This window comes from Henckelia pumila, chromosome 1 (assembly GCF_033568475.1).
Source record: "Henckelia pumila isolate YLH828 chromosome 1, ASM3356847v2, whole genome shotgun sequence".
Taxonomy (NCBI): domain Eukaryota; kingdom Viridiplantae; phylum Streptophyta; class Magnoliopsida; order Lamiales; family Gesneriaceae; genus Henckelia; species Henckelia pumila.
Genome location: NC_133120.1, coordinates 117,538,280 through 117,558,603, shown reverse-complemented (window position 1 = coordinate 117,558,603; position 20,324 = coordinate 117,538,280). Strand labels below are relative to the sequence as shown.

The window sequence follows — 20,324 nt, the reverse complement described above, 5'->3', positions numbered from 1 at the left end:
CAGGGGTATTGGTGCAAAAAAATATCAAAATCTTTGCACAGTCGCATGAGGGGCGGATGCGCAACAATCACTCATATGAAGGGGCGAGTGTGCTAATTTTTTAAAAGGTCAGGGTTGAAGATGCCTATTAAAATTTCACAGGGGAGAAATGTACATTTTTAATATTTCACAGGGGTGTTTGGTGCAAATAACTCTATATATATATCATAGTTAGGCTTCTTAGAGGAAGTACACTAACTTTTTTTTCCTGAAATATTGCCCTTACAAGTTACAATTCATATATGTAAATTTGATTTTATTTGTATATATTTTTCCAAAATTTTCTCAACTAGCAATTAAAAATAAGATAAGTAATTTTCAAATTTATTTATACATTGCTATAGTAATATAAATAATCATAATTAAATTAATTATTGAAAAATAAATTATATCATTTGTATATTACACATAACATTAAATATATCATATTATTTTACTCACAAGTCACACCCATAGCGTGCACGATTATGCTAGTTGAGATAATATACTAAGATATAATGAATTTCGCATTCTTTGATGGCCTCGATTTATCGGGTGCCATTAATGATTTTTAAATCGAGTGGATGGGAAGGCATAAAAGAGATTATTGCCAAGTTGATAGAATTATTTAGGTACTACATGCTTGTCTATCCCTATTTTCGCGAAGACTAATTAACGTTTTGACAAAGATAAGGATCGATATTTAACTAAACCCAATCGATGAATCGTACAATCCATTTAATTAAATATTCGTCTTAGTCAATTAAGCACAAAAGGTGATAGATGAAGTCTACAATTTTTCATAGAGATACCAATTAAGAATCGAAATTAAGAAGATTATTAATTATTGGTGGCTAAGATAAATTATTTTATATAAATCTATTACTATTATCAATAATATATATAAATATATAATGGAGACAAATTTGACGTATTGGTCTAGTTTTTTTTTAAAAAAATTGTACAAGCATGAAGCATGCAAAATGTACGCAGGTGCGTACACTTATATTTACATTATTAATGTTTGCACCCGATGCATGCATATATGTGAAATTTTTTGAATACATAATTTTTGTTTGACTTGAATTAATTTCATGTTAAGATAAACAAAATATTTAGTAATTTAAAATTCTAAATTCAGTTATATATAATAAATAATAATATATAAGTGATGGGATGTTGTTGGAGCTAAGTTTGACGGAAGGTTAAAAGAAAAAGAGAATTTGAGAAATTAATTAGGAAAAAAAAAGTGTATTTTTAATGTTTACTTTAGTAACAACTAATATTTACATGAAGATTGGCATTAAAAAATATCAATGCATTATACATGATTAATCTAAAGACAGAAAAAAAAAAATGCTGCTGCTCGTAGTTGAAGGATAGATATATGATCAATCAATTGTTATGCCTTTTTCTATTTGATTATTATTTATGAAATTCCTGTTGGATAATCGAATGCCGAGTTAGCGATTTCTTGATTTCACATTAACATTTGTCTGAACCACATCATAATTACAACAAAATATGACTAAAACTTGATATATATATATATATATATATATATATATATATATATATATATATATATATATATAGTTATGCTATATATATATAGTTATGCTATACTGCCCACCTCCTGTGCCCACCTTCATGCCCACCTATGAGGTGTCAATTATCCAATAGATGAGATGAATCATATACAAATGTTTCATCCAATGGATGAGTGTCACCTCATAGGTGGGCATGATGGTGGGCACGAAAAGTGGGCAGCATAACAAAATTATATATATATATATATATATATATTTATATATTTTGCATATACATTGAGGGTTATATGCATATTGTATTATATATAAATTGCACTTCAATCATCGAACTATCCTAAATGCACTTATGAAATGTTTTTTCAAATAAAATACAAAAATAATTTTGTAAATTTAAAGCGAATGTATAATTTAATGTCTGCATGTCACATTTTCCGATCAATAAAAGCGAAGATTGTTAAAATCATGAAATTGTGTTTTAAATCTACCCAAAAACTAGCTCAAAAATAAAATATTGTCGAAATACATATACAAAAATCCAATTACCTACCTAATCAAGCTGATAAGAGACAAATAATAAAGTTAGAGGATGAAAATAGAAAGCCGAGTTAACAAAAAAAAAAAAAAGGAAAAAGAAAATCAAAGTGGACGAAAGTTGTGGGCATGCACGATACTTGTTTTAACAAGGGGCGAGACACGAGTCCTTGTCTGTGTCCTTCGCACAGGCGCAACCACTATGAATAATCATAATTCATAAACATGAAATCTTACGTGTGGAGACCATCATGTATATACTGAAATATTTCATTTCAAAAACTTAAAATAATTAAAAATTCCTTATGGTATCGATGCTATACTTGAATAAAAACATGCATGTATCTTGTTTGAAGGACCATTTGCTATTATTATCGCCTACCCTTGTTGGCCTAAAACAAAATTTAGCCCCACACGTCAAGTTGTTTGTGTTCTAGTTGTACATAACCATGCCTAGTATAAAGATCGAGATTCGACGTTTTTTTTTATCATCCAGCATTTGTCTCAAATTTTATAATAATTTAAGATTTAAAAAATGCTTACGTCGTTATTATTTTTCATTTATAAATATGATCGTATTCCAAGAATCGATGGATCTCAAGAGATGTTTGAAGTTTGAACTTTGTCGTGGCGGGCGTTTGCTGATAAGATGAGTAATGCTGGTGATATAATGTTTTATGATACTCCTAAAATACAAATTTCCTAAAAAAATAAATGTGTAACATTATAGTTTTAAATTTATTGAGAGCACATCAATCTCGTTCATTTAAGGCCATGAAATTTAGGAATAAAGAATAAATATGTCGCTCACAAGTGCCTCAATTCCAACGAATAAGATAAGCATGGGGATAAGAAAATGACCTCTCCATATCATCTAACCGTACACGTGTCCCTCCATTTCGGTGATTAATAATCCCACACCAACCAATCATATTTGTGCTCACTCATCATCCCAGAATGTTTCGTAATCCATAGGTACAGGACACCTAATCTCATTGCAATCTAGTCACAACTTTTTAATGAAATTTAAATAAATCTATATTTTTTTAAATATATATTCGAATATAATGTTATATTTAATAAAATAAATTTGGGAGGGTGGTGATTCCTTTCGGTCCTCACGTGACTGCGGCTCATTAATCGCAATCTCACAACTTATTTAGTTATTTTAAGAGTGAATTGTGAATAAATCCCTAAACTCAAACCTAAATTTTTTATAAATCTCTACAATAAAAATTCTTTTTTAAAACTTTCTAGGACCACCAAACTTGGTCAAATTCAATGTTTAATTCTTGTACCCAATTTATGCATTTATGTACTTCATTTATGCAATGTTTGTGCTCAATTATGATACTTGAATTATCCGCAAAAATGGTATCAGAGCCTTAGGTTAATTATTCAGACTTAATATTATTCGTTAACTCATACTTTTCTTTGTTGAGGAGAAGATTTTTACAAAAGATGACTTCAAACGAAGGTTTGAATCAAGAGGATTTTATGTATATAAAATCCTATAAACAAGATAATTTACTCACAATAGATTACTTACAACAGGTTGTGATTGAGACTCTCAATTTTGAAGGGAGTAAGAAAGATGATCTCTAACTCTAAATTTTTAGAGATTACCCCAGACTCCTCTAAACTCTCCGAAGATCTTAGGAAAATTCAAAAGACGATACAATATTACAGCAATCAGCTGTATGAAATACCTCGGCAAATTGAAGAAATCCTTAAGAAACAAGAAGAAATTCTTGGGACTCTACAGGATCTTCAAAATAAAATCATAAATCTAGAACACACTTCTGGTTCTAGAAAAGGAAATACAGGAGGAAGGTTACCACTCTCGTTTGGTACCGAACCTTTGTTACATCAGAAAGGTAAAACCAAAATGGTTCAAAAACCTTTAACTGATGATGAAAGGATGATTAATCTTATAAAAGCAGTATCAGAGAAAACCACTATCTGATGACTACTTTAGAAAGATTAAATCTCGAGGATCTACAAGATCTTGCTGATTCTTTTGCGAATCTCAAAGTAGTAGATCTAAAAATGAATTTTCCTGAGGGTGAACAACCCATAGGGAATCCCCCAAGATATGTGGTTAAAACAGAAGAACCACATAGTGAGTTCCAGGTTGGAGAAAATTCACATCCAGCAGGAACCAGATCAAGAAGGAGTAAAATCCCACTACATCAAACTCCTTACAGAAAAACTGTTTTAGATCCAATACATCTTTACGGGGTTATGTTAAACCTTGATGTTTTGGACTTCAAAAACATAGAAGATCTTATAGATGATTGTACATCAGCTATGAGAATTGCAGCAGGGACATTAAATCTCAATAAAGAAGGATTCATTAAACTTCTAGAAATGAGTCTAATGGGATCTGTCAAGATTGCATGGGAGATGACTATGCCAGATACGAAGGAGTCAATCTTAGCAGGAGAATCCCTCAGCGAGATTGGAGAAAGAATGGCCACCCTATTTAAAGCACAATTCATAGCGGTAGACTATTTCAATAATCAAGATACAGAGAAAAAGAGAAGATATACTCAAGCTCTGTATAGCCTCGAGTTACATGATATCTATTTAGTTGATGAATACTGATAAGTGCAATTTTTGCACTTATATTTTATATGAATTAGTCTGGATTTTGTTTTGTTTTGAGCGATGTTATGCGTATTTTCTTGTCATTTGTGTAGTTGCAGGAATTTAGGTGAAAATCAATTTTTGTTGAGAAAATGAAGTAAAAAAATGATGGAATAAGAAATTAAAGAAGAAAAGATGAAGCAAGGCCAGTGCACCTGCGCCCAAGCCCAGCGCACCCGCGCTCGAAGTGGCAGAAAGTTAGTAAAGTTATAAAGCAGAACGGCGCACCCGCGCCCTAACATCGGCGCACCCGCGCTGTCTGGTGGTTAACACGGCGCACCCGCGCCGATAGAGGGCGCACCCACGCTACGCAGTCTCCTAAAATTTGTAAAGTCTTGTTCGAGTTTTAAAAGGGAATTTTATGACTTATTTGAGTGAGACGAGGGTTTAGAGAGTTTTTCCAGAGCAGAAGACGGCTATTGAGAGTTTTGAAGTGCTCAAGAGCTCAAGATTCCGGTACGAAGACTGAAGACGGCGGCATCCGACGACGGAGAAGCTTCATTCTAATTCGTTTTAGTTTCTCTTTGAACTCTAATTTTCTAAGTTTTATGGATTGTTTGAAAAACATGTGTTATTTGATTTTGAATTGCGTTATGAACTAATTTCTTAGTCTAGAGGTAGATGGATCTTGACTGGAAACCATGATTGACATATTTTGATTTATATATTTAAATTTCTTCGCACAGATTATTTGTGTTTTCCTGATCTTAATGCTTTCAATTTACTGGCCATAGATTGAATGATATTTTATTTAGAATCTATCACTGAAGAGAGGAGATTTTGAATATGACATAGGAAAATACATCTTTGGTGTTTATACTGTTCGAGAGGCATATAACTCCATAGAAGTCATTAGAATAATTCTTGTGTTATTTACCGTATTTAATATTGAATTTTGATAGAGATATTGAGTTTGTTATTGAGTATGAATTTCTGCTTGACACTCGAGAGAGGTAGTAGAAAATAATAAGGATTCTTGTCTAATAAACTAGAAGAATTGATAATTGAATAATCATTAGAAATAAATTGTGGTGGACAGTCAAGTGAAGTCGAACCTCTAGCATTCATCTCTTATTGAATTTTTCTCTCGTGAACTCGTGGTTATTTAGTTTTGTTTCTTGCAATTTTTAGTTTTATTAAAATCAAATCAATTTCGTAGCTCTACATAGGATTAGAATTATATTAGTTGCAAATATTTGATATAATATCATGTATTCATTCTTCGTGGGATCGATCTGGACTCAAATTCTTATATTATAACTTGACATCGTGCGCTTGCGAGCAAAAAACACGCAACAAGTTTTTGGCGCCATTGCCGGGAAGTGAATTTTATTTGATTTATATTAAATTGTGCTAATTAGTCTTAATTTTGATTTAGAGCATTTTTATTTTATTTTGTTGGTTCTAATTTTAAAATTTTCCCTGTCTATGCAGTTTATGCGAAAAAGCCAAAGTTACGACTCACTGCTCTTTGATCCGGAGATCGAGAAAACTGATAAAGCTTTGCGAAAGACTAGAAGATAAGAGTTGCAACTAATGGCTGAAGAAAGAGAAAGAGCTGTCAATAATGCTCCGGTGCCGATCAGAGATCACTTTCGACCGGTGATCAATACTCATTATTCTGGGATAGCTCGGCAGAACATCACGACGAATAATTTTGAGTTGAAGCCAGCTCTGATTAATATGATGCAGCAGAATCAGTTTAGGGGTGCAGCTACTGAAGATCCAAATCTGCATCTGCGTACTTTTCTAGAGATTGCTGACACAGTAAAGATTCATGGTGTTACTGAGGACACAATCAAACTACGATTGTTCCCGTTCTCTCTTATGGACAATGCTCGTAGTTGGTTGCAATCACTACCTCTTGGGAGTATCACTACATGGGATGATATGGCTTCCAAATTTCTGGCTAATTATTTCCCGCCTGCTAAGTCGGCTCAGTTGAAAATAGAGATTACTACATTCAAACAGCAAAATTTCGAGCAGTTGTATGAAGCCTGGGAGCGGTACAAGGAGTTGCTTAGAAAGTGCCCAAACCATAATTTTCCGGACTGGGAACAGATCGAATTATTCTACAATGGTTTGAATGGGCCAACTCGTATTTTGGTGAATGCTGCAGCTGGAGGTTCAATATTTTCTAAATTTCCTGAACAAGCTTATGAGATGCTTGAGCAAATGACTGTTAACAGTTATCAGTGGCCGAGTGAGAGATCTGCAATAAGGAAGCCTGCTGCTGGAATTCATGAGGTTGATGCATTTACTGCTTTGACTGCTCAGATGACTACTATTTCTACACAGTTGGCTGCACTGACCAAAGGGAATCAAAGTTCTACGGAGATAACATCGCTGGCGAATGCCGTAAATTCTGCTGATGGATTTGAGTGTGTGGAGCAAGCTCAATATGTGAACAACAAGAATTACAACAATTATCGAGGTAATCCTGTACCCAATCAGTATCACCCTAGTTTGCGTAATCATGAGAATTTTTCATATGCAAACAATAAGAATGTGTTGAATCATCCACCGGGGTTCAATACTCAGAATGGTGAGGGTAAGGCACCTTTGGAAGATTTGTTGCATAATTTTATTTCAGAGTCTTCTACAAGATTTAAGAGGAATGAGAATAAGTTGGGTATGGAGACACACTTGACCAATGTGAGCGCTTCTATAAAAAATCTTGAAACACAAATTGGTCAGCTGGAGAATGCATTGAATAATCAGCAGAGAGGCGCATTTCCTAGCAACACTGAGGTTAATCCTAGGGAGCAATGCAAGGCTGTTATTCTTAGAAGTGGTAAAGAACTTGGGACTGATAACCCAAAGGCAGTGGATGATGAGGAAATTGAAGAGATTGTGGTGGAGTTCAAAAATTCTGATAGCTAAAATTCTAGCAAGTCTGCAGTTGTTCCTGAGAAACCGCCTGTGCCAAAAGCTGTTATGCCATATCCTCAGCGGTTCAAGAAGAAAGCGTTGGATGACAAATTTTCTAAGTTTCTTGACATCTTCAAGAAAATTCATATTAATATTCCATTTGCTGATGTTTTGGAGCAGATGCCACATTATGCAAAATTCATGAAGGATGTGATGGCGAGGAAGAGAAAGCTTGAAGAGTTTGAAACAGTGAAGTTGACAGAGGAATGTAGCGTCATCCTACAAAAGAAACTGCCACAGAAATTAAAAGATCCAGGGAGTTTTACTATTCCTTGTATTATTGGTGGTGCGACTGTAAATAGGGCATTATGCGATTTAGGTGAAAGTATTAATTTAATGCCTTTATCTATTTTCAGGTCGTTTGAGCTTGGCGAGGTGAAACCAACCACAATTACTCTGCAGTTAGCAGACCGTTCTCTGACATATCCTAGAGGAATTGTGGAAGACGTTTTGGTAAAAATAGATAAGTTTATTTTTCCTGCTGACTTTGTAGTGCTTGATATGGAAGAAGATCAAGATGTCCCTCTAATTTTGGGGAGACCATTCTTGGAGACTGGCAGAGCGTTAATTGATGTGCAGGGGGTGAACTAACTCTATGAGTTGGTGGTGATGCTGTCACTTTCAATATCTATAAAACCATGAAATACCAAGATGATGTACATTCTTGTAATCGCATTGATTTATCTAATTCTTATGAGAATAATTTTTTTGCAGGAATGGAGTTGGAGGACGCATTGGAAAGGTGCTTAATTAATTCCATAACCCAAATTGAGGGGGATGATTGGGAACTTAGAGAGAAATTTCTTGCTCTTGAAAGTTTGCCAAAGGAAAAAGATGGCCAAGAAAAAATTGAATCATTGCCTGAGGAAGTCAGCAAAGAGGTACCAGTTTCTTCTACTCCTGAATTGAAAGAACTGCCTGGTCATTTATGTTATGCATTTTTGGGAGAAAATTCGACTAACCCGGTAATTATTTCATCCTCTCTTACTCATGATGAAAAGGATAAATTATTAAGAGTTTTGAGAAAATTTAAATCTGCTTTGGGTTGGTCAATTTCTGATATCAAGGGAATCAGTCCCAATATTTGCATGCATAAGATTTTAATGGAGGAGTCATATAGTCCTTATGTTGATCATCAAAGGAGGTTAAATCCTGCGATGAAAGAAGTAGTAAAAGCTGAGGTTTTAAAATTATTGAATGATGGTATTATTTATGCTATATCTGACGGTTCTTGGGTGTCGCCAGTACAGGTTGTGTCGAAAAAGGGAGGTATGACTGTGGTAAAAAAAATGAGAAAAAACGAGTTAATTTCGACTCGTACTGTTACTAGTTGGAGAGTTTGCATTGATTATAGAAGGTTGAATAAGGCTACTAGAAAAGATCATTTTCCTCTTCCTTTTATTGATCAGATGCTTGACAGGTTGGCAGGTTATAAACATTACTGTTTTTTAGATGGCTATTCTGGCTACAATCAAATTGCTATAGCGCCAGAGGATCAAGAGAAAACAACTTTCACATGTCCCTATGGTACTTGTGCTTTTAGAGAATTCCATTTGGTTTGTGTAATGCACCGGCTAATTTTCAGCGGTGCATGATGGCAATTTTCTCTGACATGGTGGAAGAAGTCATGGAAATTTTTATGGATGAATTTTCTGTGTTTGGGTCTTCGTTTGATCATTGTTTGCACAATCTGACCCTTGTTTTGCAGCGTTTTCAAGAGAAAAATCTAGTGCTTAACTGGGAAAAATGTCACTTCATGGTGCAAGAAGGCATCGTACTTGGGCATAAAGTGTCATCTAATGGGCTTGAGGTAGATCGAGCAAAAGTGGTTGCGATTGAAAAGCTTCCACCGCCGAATAATGTGAAAGCCATTAGAAGTTTCTTGGGACACGCCGGGTTCTATCGTCGCTTTATTAGAGATTTTTCTAAAATTACTAAGCCTTTATGTAATTTTTTAGAAAAAGATACATCTTTTATTTTTGATGATGCGTGTTTGCAGGCATTCACGAAAATCAAGGAGACACTAATTTCTGCGCCTATTATGATTGTGCCTAACTGGAAGGAGTCGTTTAAAGTAATGTGTGATGCCAACGATTATGCTGTAGGAGCAGTTTTGGGACAGAGAAAAGATAAGATGTTTCGGGCGATTTACTACGCCAGCCGCACTCTTGATGGAGCACAACAGAATTACACTACTACGGAAAAAGAGATGTTGGCTGTGGTTTTCTCCTTCGACAAATTCAGGTCCTATCTTATTGGCTTTAGAGTAATTGTTTATACTGACCATGCAGCAATTCGCTATCTCTTTGCCAAGAAGGATGCCAAGCCAAGATTGATTCGGTGGATACTCTTACTACAAGAGTTTGATTTTGAAATTAGAGATAAGAAAGGGAGTGAGAATTTAGTGGCGGATCATCTGTCTCGCTTGGAGTTGGAAGGAAAAATTGAGCATGAACTCATCAAGGAGCAATTTCCTGATGAGCATATTTTTGAGGTAAATTCTAAACTTCCTTGGTTTGCTGACTTTGCTAATTTTCTTTCTTGTGGTGTTTTGCCTTCAGATCTTAATCATCACCAAAGGAAGAAATTTTTCCATGATGTCAAATTTTATTTGTGGGATGATCCGTTTGTCTACAAGAAGTGTTCGGACCAAGTGATAAGGAGATGTGTAGATGAAGCTGAAACAAAAGAAATTTTGGAACAATGTCACTCTGCACCTTATGGTGGTCACTTTGGAGCCACACGGACAGCCGCCAAGGTACTTCAGTCTGGTTTTTATTGGCCAAATTTATTCAAAGACAGTTATACCTTGGTAAAATCCTGTGATAGATGTCAAAGGATGGGAAATATATCTAGGCGTCATGAATTACCTCTCACAAATATTTTAGAGGTTGAATTATTTGATGTTTGGGGTATTGATTTTATGGGACCATTTCCTATATCTTTTGGACAATCTTATATTTTATTGGCTGTTGATTATGTCTCGAAATGGGTGGAAGCAATCGCCACCTCCACTAATGATGCTCGTGTAGTGGTGCAGTTTGTACAAAAAAATATTTTCACGAGGTTTGGAATTCCAAGAGCAATTATCAGTGATGAAGGTACACATTTTTGCAATAAAATTTTTAATTCATTACTAACAAAATATAGTGTTAGGCATAAAGTGGCATGTGCATACCATCCACAAACAAATGGGCAAGCTGAAATATCCAACCGGGAAATTAAGCAAATTCTGAAAAAGACTGTCAACACGAATCGGAAGGATTACTGCAATCAAGTTGGATGATTCACTATGGGCATATCGGACCGTGTTCAAAACTCCTATTGGCATGTCTCCATACAGGTTGGTCTTTGGTAAAGCATGTCATCTGCCAATGAAGTTAGAGCATCGAGCGTATTGGGCGGTGAAAAAGTTGAATTTTGATATGAAAGCTGCTGGAGAAGAGCGATTGTTGCAGTTGCATGAGATCGAGAAGTTTCGTAATCATTCTTACGAAAATGCCAAGATCTACAAAGAACATACCAAAAAGTGGCATGACAAAATATTACTAAAGAGAGAATTCGAGCCTGGACAACATGTATTATTATTTAATTCTCGTCTCCGCTTATTTCCAGGTAAGTTGAAATCGAGATGGTCTGGTCCGTTCACCGTGGTGAAAGTGCATCCCTATGGAGCTATTGAACTGAGTTGTCATGATGGCCAAACTTTTCAAGTCAATGGGCAGAGATTGAAACATTATTTTGGCAATGAAGTGCGGCACATTGAGAAAGTTGCATTGATCGAGCCGGTGAAAAGCACCAGGAAAGTCGGGCTGACGACATTAAACCAAGCGCTTTTTGGGAGGCAACCCAAAATTTTATTATTCTCGCGTTATTTTTAGTTTTTTTTTTTGTCGTTTCAGTGTTTATTTTTCGTGTTATGTTGTTTTCTTAATTTATTTATTTTTGTTCAGGGTGCACCCGCGCTTCATGAGAGCGCACCCGCGCCCAAAGTGGCATAATTTTTTGGTGCAAGTATTCAGGCGGGCGCACCCGCGCTAGAGAAGGGCGCACCTGCACCCGAAGTGGCAGAAACTTGGAACATTTTGGACGAGAACGGCGCACCTGCGCCCACACATCAGTGTACCCGCGCCCGAAGTGGCAGAAACTTTGGATGTTTGGATACACACGCGGCGCACCCGTGCCCTGCACTCAGCGCACCCGCGCTCTGTGATTTATAAGTCATTATTTGTCTCATTATTTGACAGATCTGTTCGGTCTTCTTCCCATCCAAGCCTCTATCTCACTTCAAAAATCTCCATTCCTGAAAATCTAAGGCTGAAATCGTCCCGTATTTGTGCTTGGAACCTCAATTTGTGGGTTTGACATCTCATTTGTTTACAAGAAATCTCCCAGAATTCGAATTTAGGGTTCTTCATCGATGAAGATTTCGGGATTTGTCCTTCGATTATTAGTGAGAATTCGAAAGTGAAGGTCTTTTGAAGTTGTTGTTGGATTAGTACTCGGTTTTTTCACATCTACGCGCTTAAGACGATCATAATAGAGGTACTTGGCTTATCCCCTTTATTTATTTCGAAAATTTTGGGGATTATTGTGAAAAGTGTTTGAATTGGTTGTTGTGTTGGAGTTTGGGTGCATGATGAAAGAGTGGGTGCCCGGTTAGCCAACTTGTGGCTAAGGGCTTTTATGACTCTATGTAAAACAATCTTTTGTTTAATATAATTTACACTTTTATAATGGTATTGACTTTATCTTTCTTCATATTGTTATATTATGATATAATATTGTTGTTTTGATAAAGACCTTGAATATACTATAGTGTATGTAAGATGTGGTAGCACATGGGGATGGCTATCATGAAACACATCTTATAGTCACTGTATATTCTAAACTGTTCCTAGTCAATTGAGCCATCAGCAAATAAGGATAAGGATCGCTCGAGATTGAGACTAGTATTTGCGATGCCGAGTACCACGTTTCATTGGTATGGAACATAGAGATGTTCAAACATGCAAATGGATATTCATATGATGAATGATCGAACTACCCTATTCGGACTTTCCAAGTGGTTATCACTTATCGAGTGGATAAAGTCCGCGTTTTTGGTTGTACACCATTAGTCCTTATTACTTGAAATATCATTGAGACTCTATATGCTAGTACTGTACTTTGACGCGTTTACCGACTCTATTGGGGTCATCAGGTGTCGGGATTGGGTACAGTTACGACACATATAGGAGTCGATGCTTTGTTGTCAAGGATTCACCACATACTTGTGAGTGTGGATATCCTATGCGATCTGAGGAGATATTAGTGTGACAAATCTCTGGCCAGAGTACATGATGTGTTTTAGGTTAATGGGTTATCCTAGTAGCACATGCGATGTCACTATTTGATCTTCAAGATATTATGCATAGTTATCGAATCTCGAACGACTCTCGATATACCAATGGTTGTTGATTCGATCGGGATATATGGATGAAGAGACCGTACTGTACGCTAACCAAAATCTACTGGTTCTTTCAGGCACTATCAGTAATACCTAGGGAATCATGGGGCGATGTTGCTAGGCGCTCTTACCATGATTCGATGGGTAAGTCGGAAATTGTTGTTCCGAGTCACAAGGAGTTGTGAGCCCACGGCTAGCTGTATTCCTGAACCATTGAGGGTTACACAAGTAATGGATTACTAAAACCCCGTAGAGATAGTTAAATTTAAAGAGTTAAATTTAATGAAAGAGAAGTTGGACTTCTTAACTAAAGGGAGTGGGATTTTCCTAAAATGACATAGGGATGGACATTTTTGGAAATCACTGAATTCGGATTCAGAAAAATTATCTTGACTTTAACTGATGCAGAAATGGTTTTTGTGCACATTGGTAAAATCAGTTTATCAATCGGAGTCACGATGAATTTTATATTAATTTTTAGAACAACGGGCTTGGCTTGTTGGGCTTAAGTTATGAATTGTGGGCTTTAAGGAGTTAGAGTCCTAACACAATTATAACTTAACCTAGTCTAGAAATTATCTATAAATACATGTAGTGGGTTCGAAAATTGTGTGTGATTCAGTCTTCAAATTTTCGAACACTGCATAATTATTTCAAGAGGATTTTCGAAAATTCCTCTGTCCCTTTCGGAGAAAATTCGGCTTGTGATTTTTATGAAAAATTACAATCTGAATTAACAGATCATATCTGTTTATTCTCTACGCAAACTTCTGATTGATTTCTAGTGCAGTCAATCAGAGGGTTTCTGTTTTCTGTTCGTGGACCTTATTCCGGTGATTGATCGTGACGCCATCAGTTCCCGGGATTTACAAGAAGAGCAGATTAAATTCTGTTGGAGTCCATAATCTCGTTTCGAGATTTAAGGTAAAACATTAATTGTGATTATTTGTTTTACTTGTGTGAATTTAATCGTAAAAGTTTTGATACCCAGATATGGAATCGTTCCATATTAATAAAATAAATTTTTAAACTTCCGCTGCACCGGGTATCAATTCTAATTGATCTGAACACAGTTTTCCAACAGTGGTATCAGAGCTAGGTTGCTCAGATCAAACGATTAAATTAATTGATTATACAAAATTTTTAAGCCTCGTTTTTTGAAACAAAACAAATTTTTTAAAAATCAAAATTTTGACGGGCAAAACATGGGCAGCGATCGGATCGCTGCCCAAGGGCAGTGATAGGATTGCTGCCCAGGGCAGCGATCGTCGCTGCCCAATGGGCAGCGACGGGCTGCCCGGGATTGTCCCAGGCAGCCCGGAAAAATTAAATTTTTATTTTTTAAAAAAATTTTGAATTTTTGAAATTCTAGTGTTTGATCCGATCGAAAATTGTTTTTGATTGGATCACGAGGCATCGGATCGAATTTTTCGAGTTCAAAATTTTTAAAATTGATTTTTGGATAAATTTGAATTTTTGGAAAATTTATAAATTTTATCCGTTAAATTGAATTTTATAAAATTAATTATTTTGGTACAATTGATGATAAGATATGATCTTATGGATGGATAAGATAAAATATGATTTTATCTTTTAATTATGATGTCATTGCATGTTTATCCAATTATTTAATTATTGAATTAATTATTGGATAAAGGATGATCGATTGCCATGACCAATGTTTTAGGTGTATGTTAGGTGATTTACATTTGTCTTATTGTTTTTGGTGTTTATTAATGGGCTTGGTTTATAGCCCAATATGATTGTCATATGTAATAAAAGTGGGCCTGGTTTATGGCCCGTTCCCACCCCTAAAAATGTATCCCATATTTGTCATCGAAATTTATTGTAAATTTATTAGACTTAGTGGGAGACAAAGATTTGAAGAAATGGTGGGCCCAACAGACAATGAAGACCGAATAAATGTAAATTGGAAGCACAATGTAATAGGATTGCATTGCATACTTGCATATCACCTAGGATTGGACTTAGACTCGTGATTGGCAACCACGGGTCGAATAGTTAATGGGATCGATCATCCTTTAATAATATATGATATTATTGATGTATGCATGTTTAGACATAAATTGTATGAATCCCGCAAGCATACATAAATTGCATGATGAGACAAATTTTCAAAATAAAATCTCTCATTTTAAATATGATTTAAAATTGATATCAAGATAAACAAAAGGGAATTTTAAATATTGTTTAAATATTCCTACCTTCCATCAACGATCAATGTATGTGATGCTACCCGCGGATACGGTCCGACTCATATTATTGGGGGGGCCCGTTCGTCGGAAAGCTGTACATTGGATCGACACATGTTGTAAGTTGGGTGGAACTCCCATGGGATTGGCTCATATTATTGGGGATCCACATGGCGACCGTCCATCACAACTTAATATTAATGGGTCATCTTGACATGTCACAATAAACGACGTCATATTATTGGGCCCTTATTGGACATGAGGTAAAAACATGGAGGTTGCTTTGGAAGCAATTGGGCTCTACCTTTTGAAAATTATGGTTGACTGATATTATTCGGGACCGTAGTTTGTCAATTGGACTCCATGTTCCCACTAAAGAAAATGTTTCTCGTTTTCACTAGAGGGTAGTGAAATCGTCAAAATAGTGGGAGTGTAATTCATAAAATGAAATTCGCCATATTTTATGTCTTAGTAAATTAATTAGACAAATCACTGATTATTGTCTGTTTCCTTTTTCAGTATTTCATTACTATGAATTCGCGTAATCCACTACTCTCAATTCTCGATCAAAACAAGTTGACTGGCGCTAACTATACGGAATGGTTTCGTAAGTTAAAAATCATTCTAAATTCGGAGAAGGCTTTCTACGTGTTAGAGAAGCGTCCTCCGAAGGAAGCCCCGGCTAACACTAGTCCGGAAGAGTTGAAAAAGCTTGACGATTGGTGGGACCATGATGTCAAGGCAAAGAGTTATATGCTAGCATCAATGTCTGATGAACTCCAGAGGCGATTTGAGGATGCGGTGAATGCTGCTGACATTCACAGCGCACTCAAGGAACTTTTTGGAGCTCAGTCAAGGGCCGAGAAATTTGTTACTGTCAAAGAGCTCATGACATGCCGCATGCGAGATGGGACTTCGGTCCGTGAGCATGGGGTACACATGATTGGGCTCATTGAAAAGTTGGTAAAACTCGAACTGACATTAGAGCATGAACTCAATGCGGACTTGTTGCTTCTTTCACTTCCTTCGTCGTTTGACGGCTTTGTGATGAACTTCAATATGAACAAGATAGAGGCCACCCTTGAAGAGATGATCAATATGCTTGTGACTTATGAAGCCACACTAAAGAAGGATAAACCGGTACTCTTGGTTGGCTCCTCTTCTAACTCTAAGAAAGGACCAAGTGGAAAGGATAAGAAATGTTCTACCCCGCCCAAGAAGATTGTACCAAATAAGAAGGGAAAGGCCAAGGCTTCAATTGAGATAAAAGATGAAAACGTTTGCCATTACTGCAAGAAACCCGGTCATTGGAAACGTAACTGCAAGGAATACCTCGAACAGTTGCGAACTGCAAAGGGTATGTTTTACATTGAAATAAATGTTTCGCTTAATACTTCTTCTTGGGTATTGGATACCGGATGTGGATCTCACATTTGCAATGATTTACAGGTAATGACAAGAAGGCATAAGCTAAGGATGGGTGAGACCCAGCTAAGGCTCGGGAATGGTTCTAGAGTCGAAGCCAAAGCTATAGGAGACATTTATTTAGTTTTGCAGAACAATTTTAAGTTATTTTTGAGAGATGTTTTATATGTTTCGGATTTGGTCAAAAACATTATATCTATTTCTATGCTTGATAGAGATGGTTTTTCTTGCAATTTTGTAAATGGGATTTGCAATATTTACAAGAATGAATGTTTGATTGGAAATGGACAACTTGAAAACGATCTATATAGCTTAAAATTAAAAGACGTTTCAATTAATTATGTTGATAAACCGGTAACAACAATTAAAAGGAAGGACGATAGTCAAAACCCGGCAAACCTTTGGCATGCTAGGCTAGGTCATATTTCCTCAAGGAGGATGAACAAGCTAGTGGGAGAGGGCATGTTTGATATGTCTGATATTAACTATCTACCTACTTGTGAGTCCTGCCTAAAGGGAAAAATGACTAAATCTCCTTTCAAAGGGAAACCTGAGCGTAGTCAAAATCTGTTGGATTTGATCCATACAGATGTTTGCGGTCCATTTAGGATTGGTACTAAATGTGGCAACACCTACTTCATTACCTTTACTGATGATCATTCTAGGTATGGGTATTTATATTTAATGAAATATAATTCTGAAGCATTTGAAAGGTTCAAAGAATTCAAGGCTGAAGTAGAAAACAAACTAGGTAAAAGTATTAAGGCACTTCGATCGGATCGAGGTGGAGAATACTAAAGTACCGAGTTTTTGGACTATCTAAAAGAGAATGAGATTCTCTCTCAGTGGACTCCTCCTATGACACCTCAGCTTAATGGTGTTTTGGAGCGTCGCAATCGAACTTTGTTGGACATGGTTCGATCCATGATGAGCTTCACTGAGCTCCCACCTTTGTTTTGGGGCTACGCGCTTGAAACGGCATTATTTTTGTTAAACAACGTCCATACTAAAGCAGTAAATAAAACACCATACGAGTTATGGAATGGCAAAGCTCCTAAGTATTCGTACTTGAGGATTTGGGGATGTCCTGCTTACGTGAAGCAGACAGTGGGAGATAAGTTGGATAGTCGATCCTCCTTATGTTATTTTGTGGGGTATCCGAAGAATTCAATCGGATATTATTTCTATCATCCTAATGAAACAAAAGTGTTTGTTTCAAGGAATGCCACCTTCTTGGAGAAGGAGTTCTTATTGGATAAGAAAGGCAAGATGATGGAACTCGAAGAAATTCGAGAAGAACCCGAGATACAAAATAGCGATCCTACACCTCAAGAATCATCACAAGACACGCCTACTACTAGGAGATCCGAGAGGACTTCTAGGCCTCCTATTAGATATGGTCTTCTTCTTGAAGGGGATCAAAGTGAATCCGACATTGGATGTGATCCAAGAAACTTCAAGGAAGCAATTTCTGATGCGGATTCAAATTTATGGCTTGAAGCTATGCAATCGGAAATAGATTCAATGCATTCTAACCAAGTTTGGTCTTTAGTAGATCCTCCCGATGGAATTGTTCCAATTGGGTGCAAATGGATCTACAAGAGAAAGTTTGGGCCTGATGGAAAGATATTGACCTACAAGGCACGATTGGTGGCAAAAGGTTATACTCAAAGACAAGGAGTTGACTATGATGAAACCTTTTCACCAGTCGCAATGTTCAAGTCCATAAGAATCCTTATTGCCATAGCAGCATGGTATGACTATGAAATATGGCAAATGGATGTAAAGACTGCATTTCTTAATGGAAACATTAAGGAAGAGATCTATATGATGAAGCCTGAGGGATACACATCCATGTGAAGCGAGCATAAGGTATGCAAGCTTCAGAGATCAATCTATGGTCTCAAACAAGCATCAAGAAGTTGGAACCAGAAATTTGATGAAACAATAAAGGATTTTGGTTTCATCAAGAACCCGGAGGAACCATGCGTGTACAAGAAAGTAGTTAAGAATGCGGTAACATTCTAAGTACTTTATGTTGATGACATCCTAACAAGGGTAATGATGTAGGGATGTTGCAATCAACAAAGATATGGTTATCAGGTAGATTCTCGATGAAGGATTTAGGTGAGGCATCCTATATTCTAGGAATTCAGATCTATAAAGATAGATCTAAAAGAATGATAGGACTCACTCAATCAACCTACATCGACACCATATTGAAAAAGTTTTCTATGGATGAGTCCAAGAGAGGACATCTACCTATGTGTCATGGAGTTTCTCTATCCAAGTCTATGTGTCCCAAGACTGACGAAGAGATAGAGAAGATGACACAAATACCATATGCGTCAGCCATTGGTAGTATCATGTATGGGATGATATCTACCAGACCGGATGTGGCCTATGCTCTGAGCGTCACGAGCAGATATCAAGCCAATCCCGGTCAAATGCATTGGAAAGCCGTGAAGGATATTCTTAAGTACTTGCGAAGGACTAAGAATGTGTTCATGGTTTATGGAGGAAGAGAATTGAAGTTGGAAGGTTACACCGACTCTAGCTTCCAATGTGACGTGGATGACTCGAAATCAACCTCTGGATTTGTATTCGTGCTCAATGGCGGTGCTGTCTCTTGGAACAGTTCCAAGAAAGACACCACAGCAGATTCCACCACTGAGGCAGAATACATTGCAGCATCAGCTGCTGCTAAAGAGGCGGTTTGGATAAGGAAATTTATCCAAGAGTTGGGTGTAATTCCTGAAGCTGTTGGTCCAGTCCCGGTGTACTGTGACAACACGGGTGCCGTTGCTCAGGCAAATGAGCCAAGGTCTCATTAGAAGTCCAAACACGTACTGAGGAAATACCACATCATCCGGGAGATTGTGGAAAGAGGAGACATCAGTGTCGAGAGAGTGGCCTCTACAGACAATATCGCTGATCCGCTTACTAATCCCTTGCCAGGACCATTGTTTGACAAACATCGCGAAGCAATGGGATTACGTAGTATGACTAGTTGGCTTTAGGGCAAGTGGGAGATTGAAAGAGTGGGTGCCCAGTTAGCCAACTTGTGGCTAAGGGCTTTTATGACTCTATGTAAAACAATCTTTTGTTTAATATAATTTACACTTTTATAATGGTATTGACTTTATCTTTCTTCATATTGTTATATTATGATATAATATTGTTGTTTTGATAAAGACCTTGAATATACTATAGTGTATGTAAGATGTGGTAGCACATGGGGATGGCTATCATGAAACACATCTTATAGTCACTGTATATTCTAAACTGTTCCTAGCCAATTGAGCCATCAGCAAATAAGGATAAGGATCGCTCGAGATTGAGACTAGCATTTGCGATGCCGAGTACCACGTTTCATTGGTATGGAACATAGAGATGTTCAAAGCATGCAAATGGATATTCATATGATGAATGATCGAACTACCCTATTCGGACTTTCCAAGTGGTTATCACTTATCGAGTGGATAAAGTCCGCGTTTTTGGTTGTACACCATTAGTCCTTATTACTTGAAACATCATTGAGACTCTATATGCTAGTAC

General features: G+C 36.7%; 1 non-coding gene across 1 annotated transcript; it reads right to left on the bottom strand.

The window, feature by feature from the left end:
* Window positions 1-6,687: 6,687 nt before the first annotated feature.
* Window positions 6,688-6,793, bottom strand: LOC140876765 (small nucleolar RNA R71). The gene has a single exon (XR_012148999.1). It is a non-coding gene; the product is annotated as a small nucleolar RNA R71 (small nucleolar RNA).
* Window positions 6,794-20,324: the final 13,531 nt, after the last annotated feature.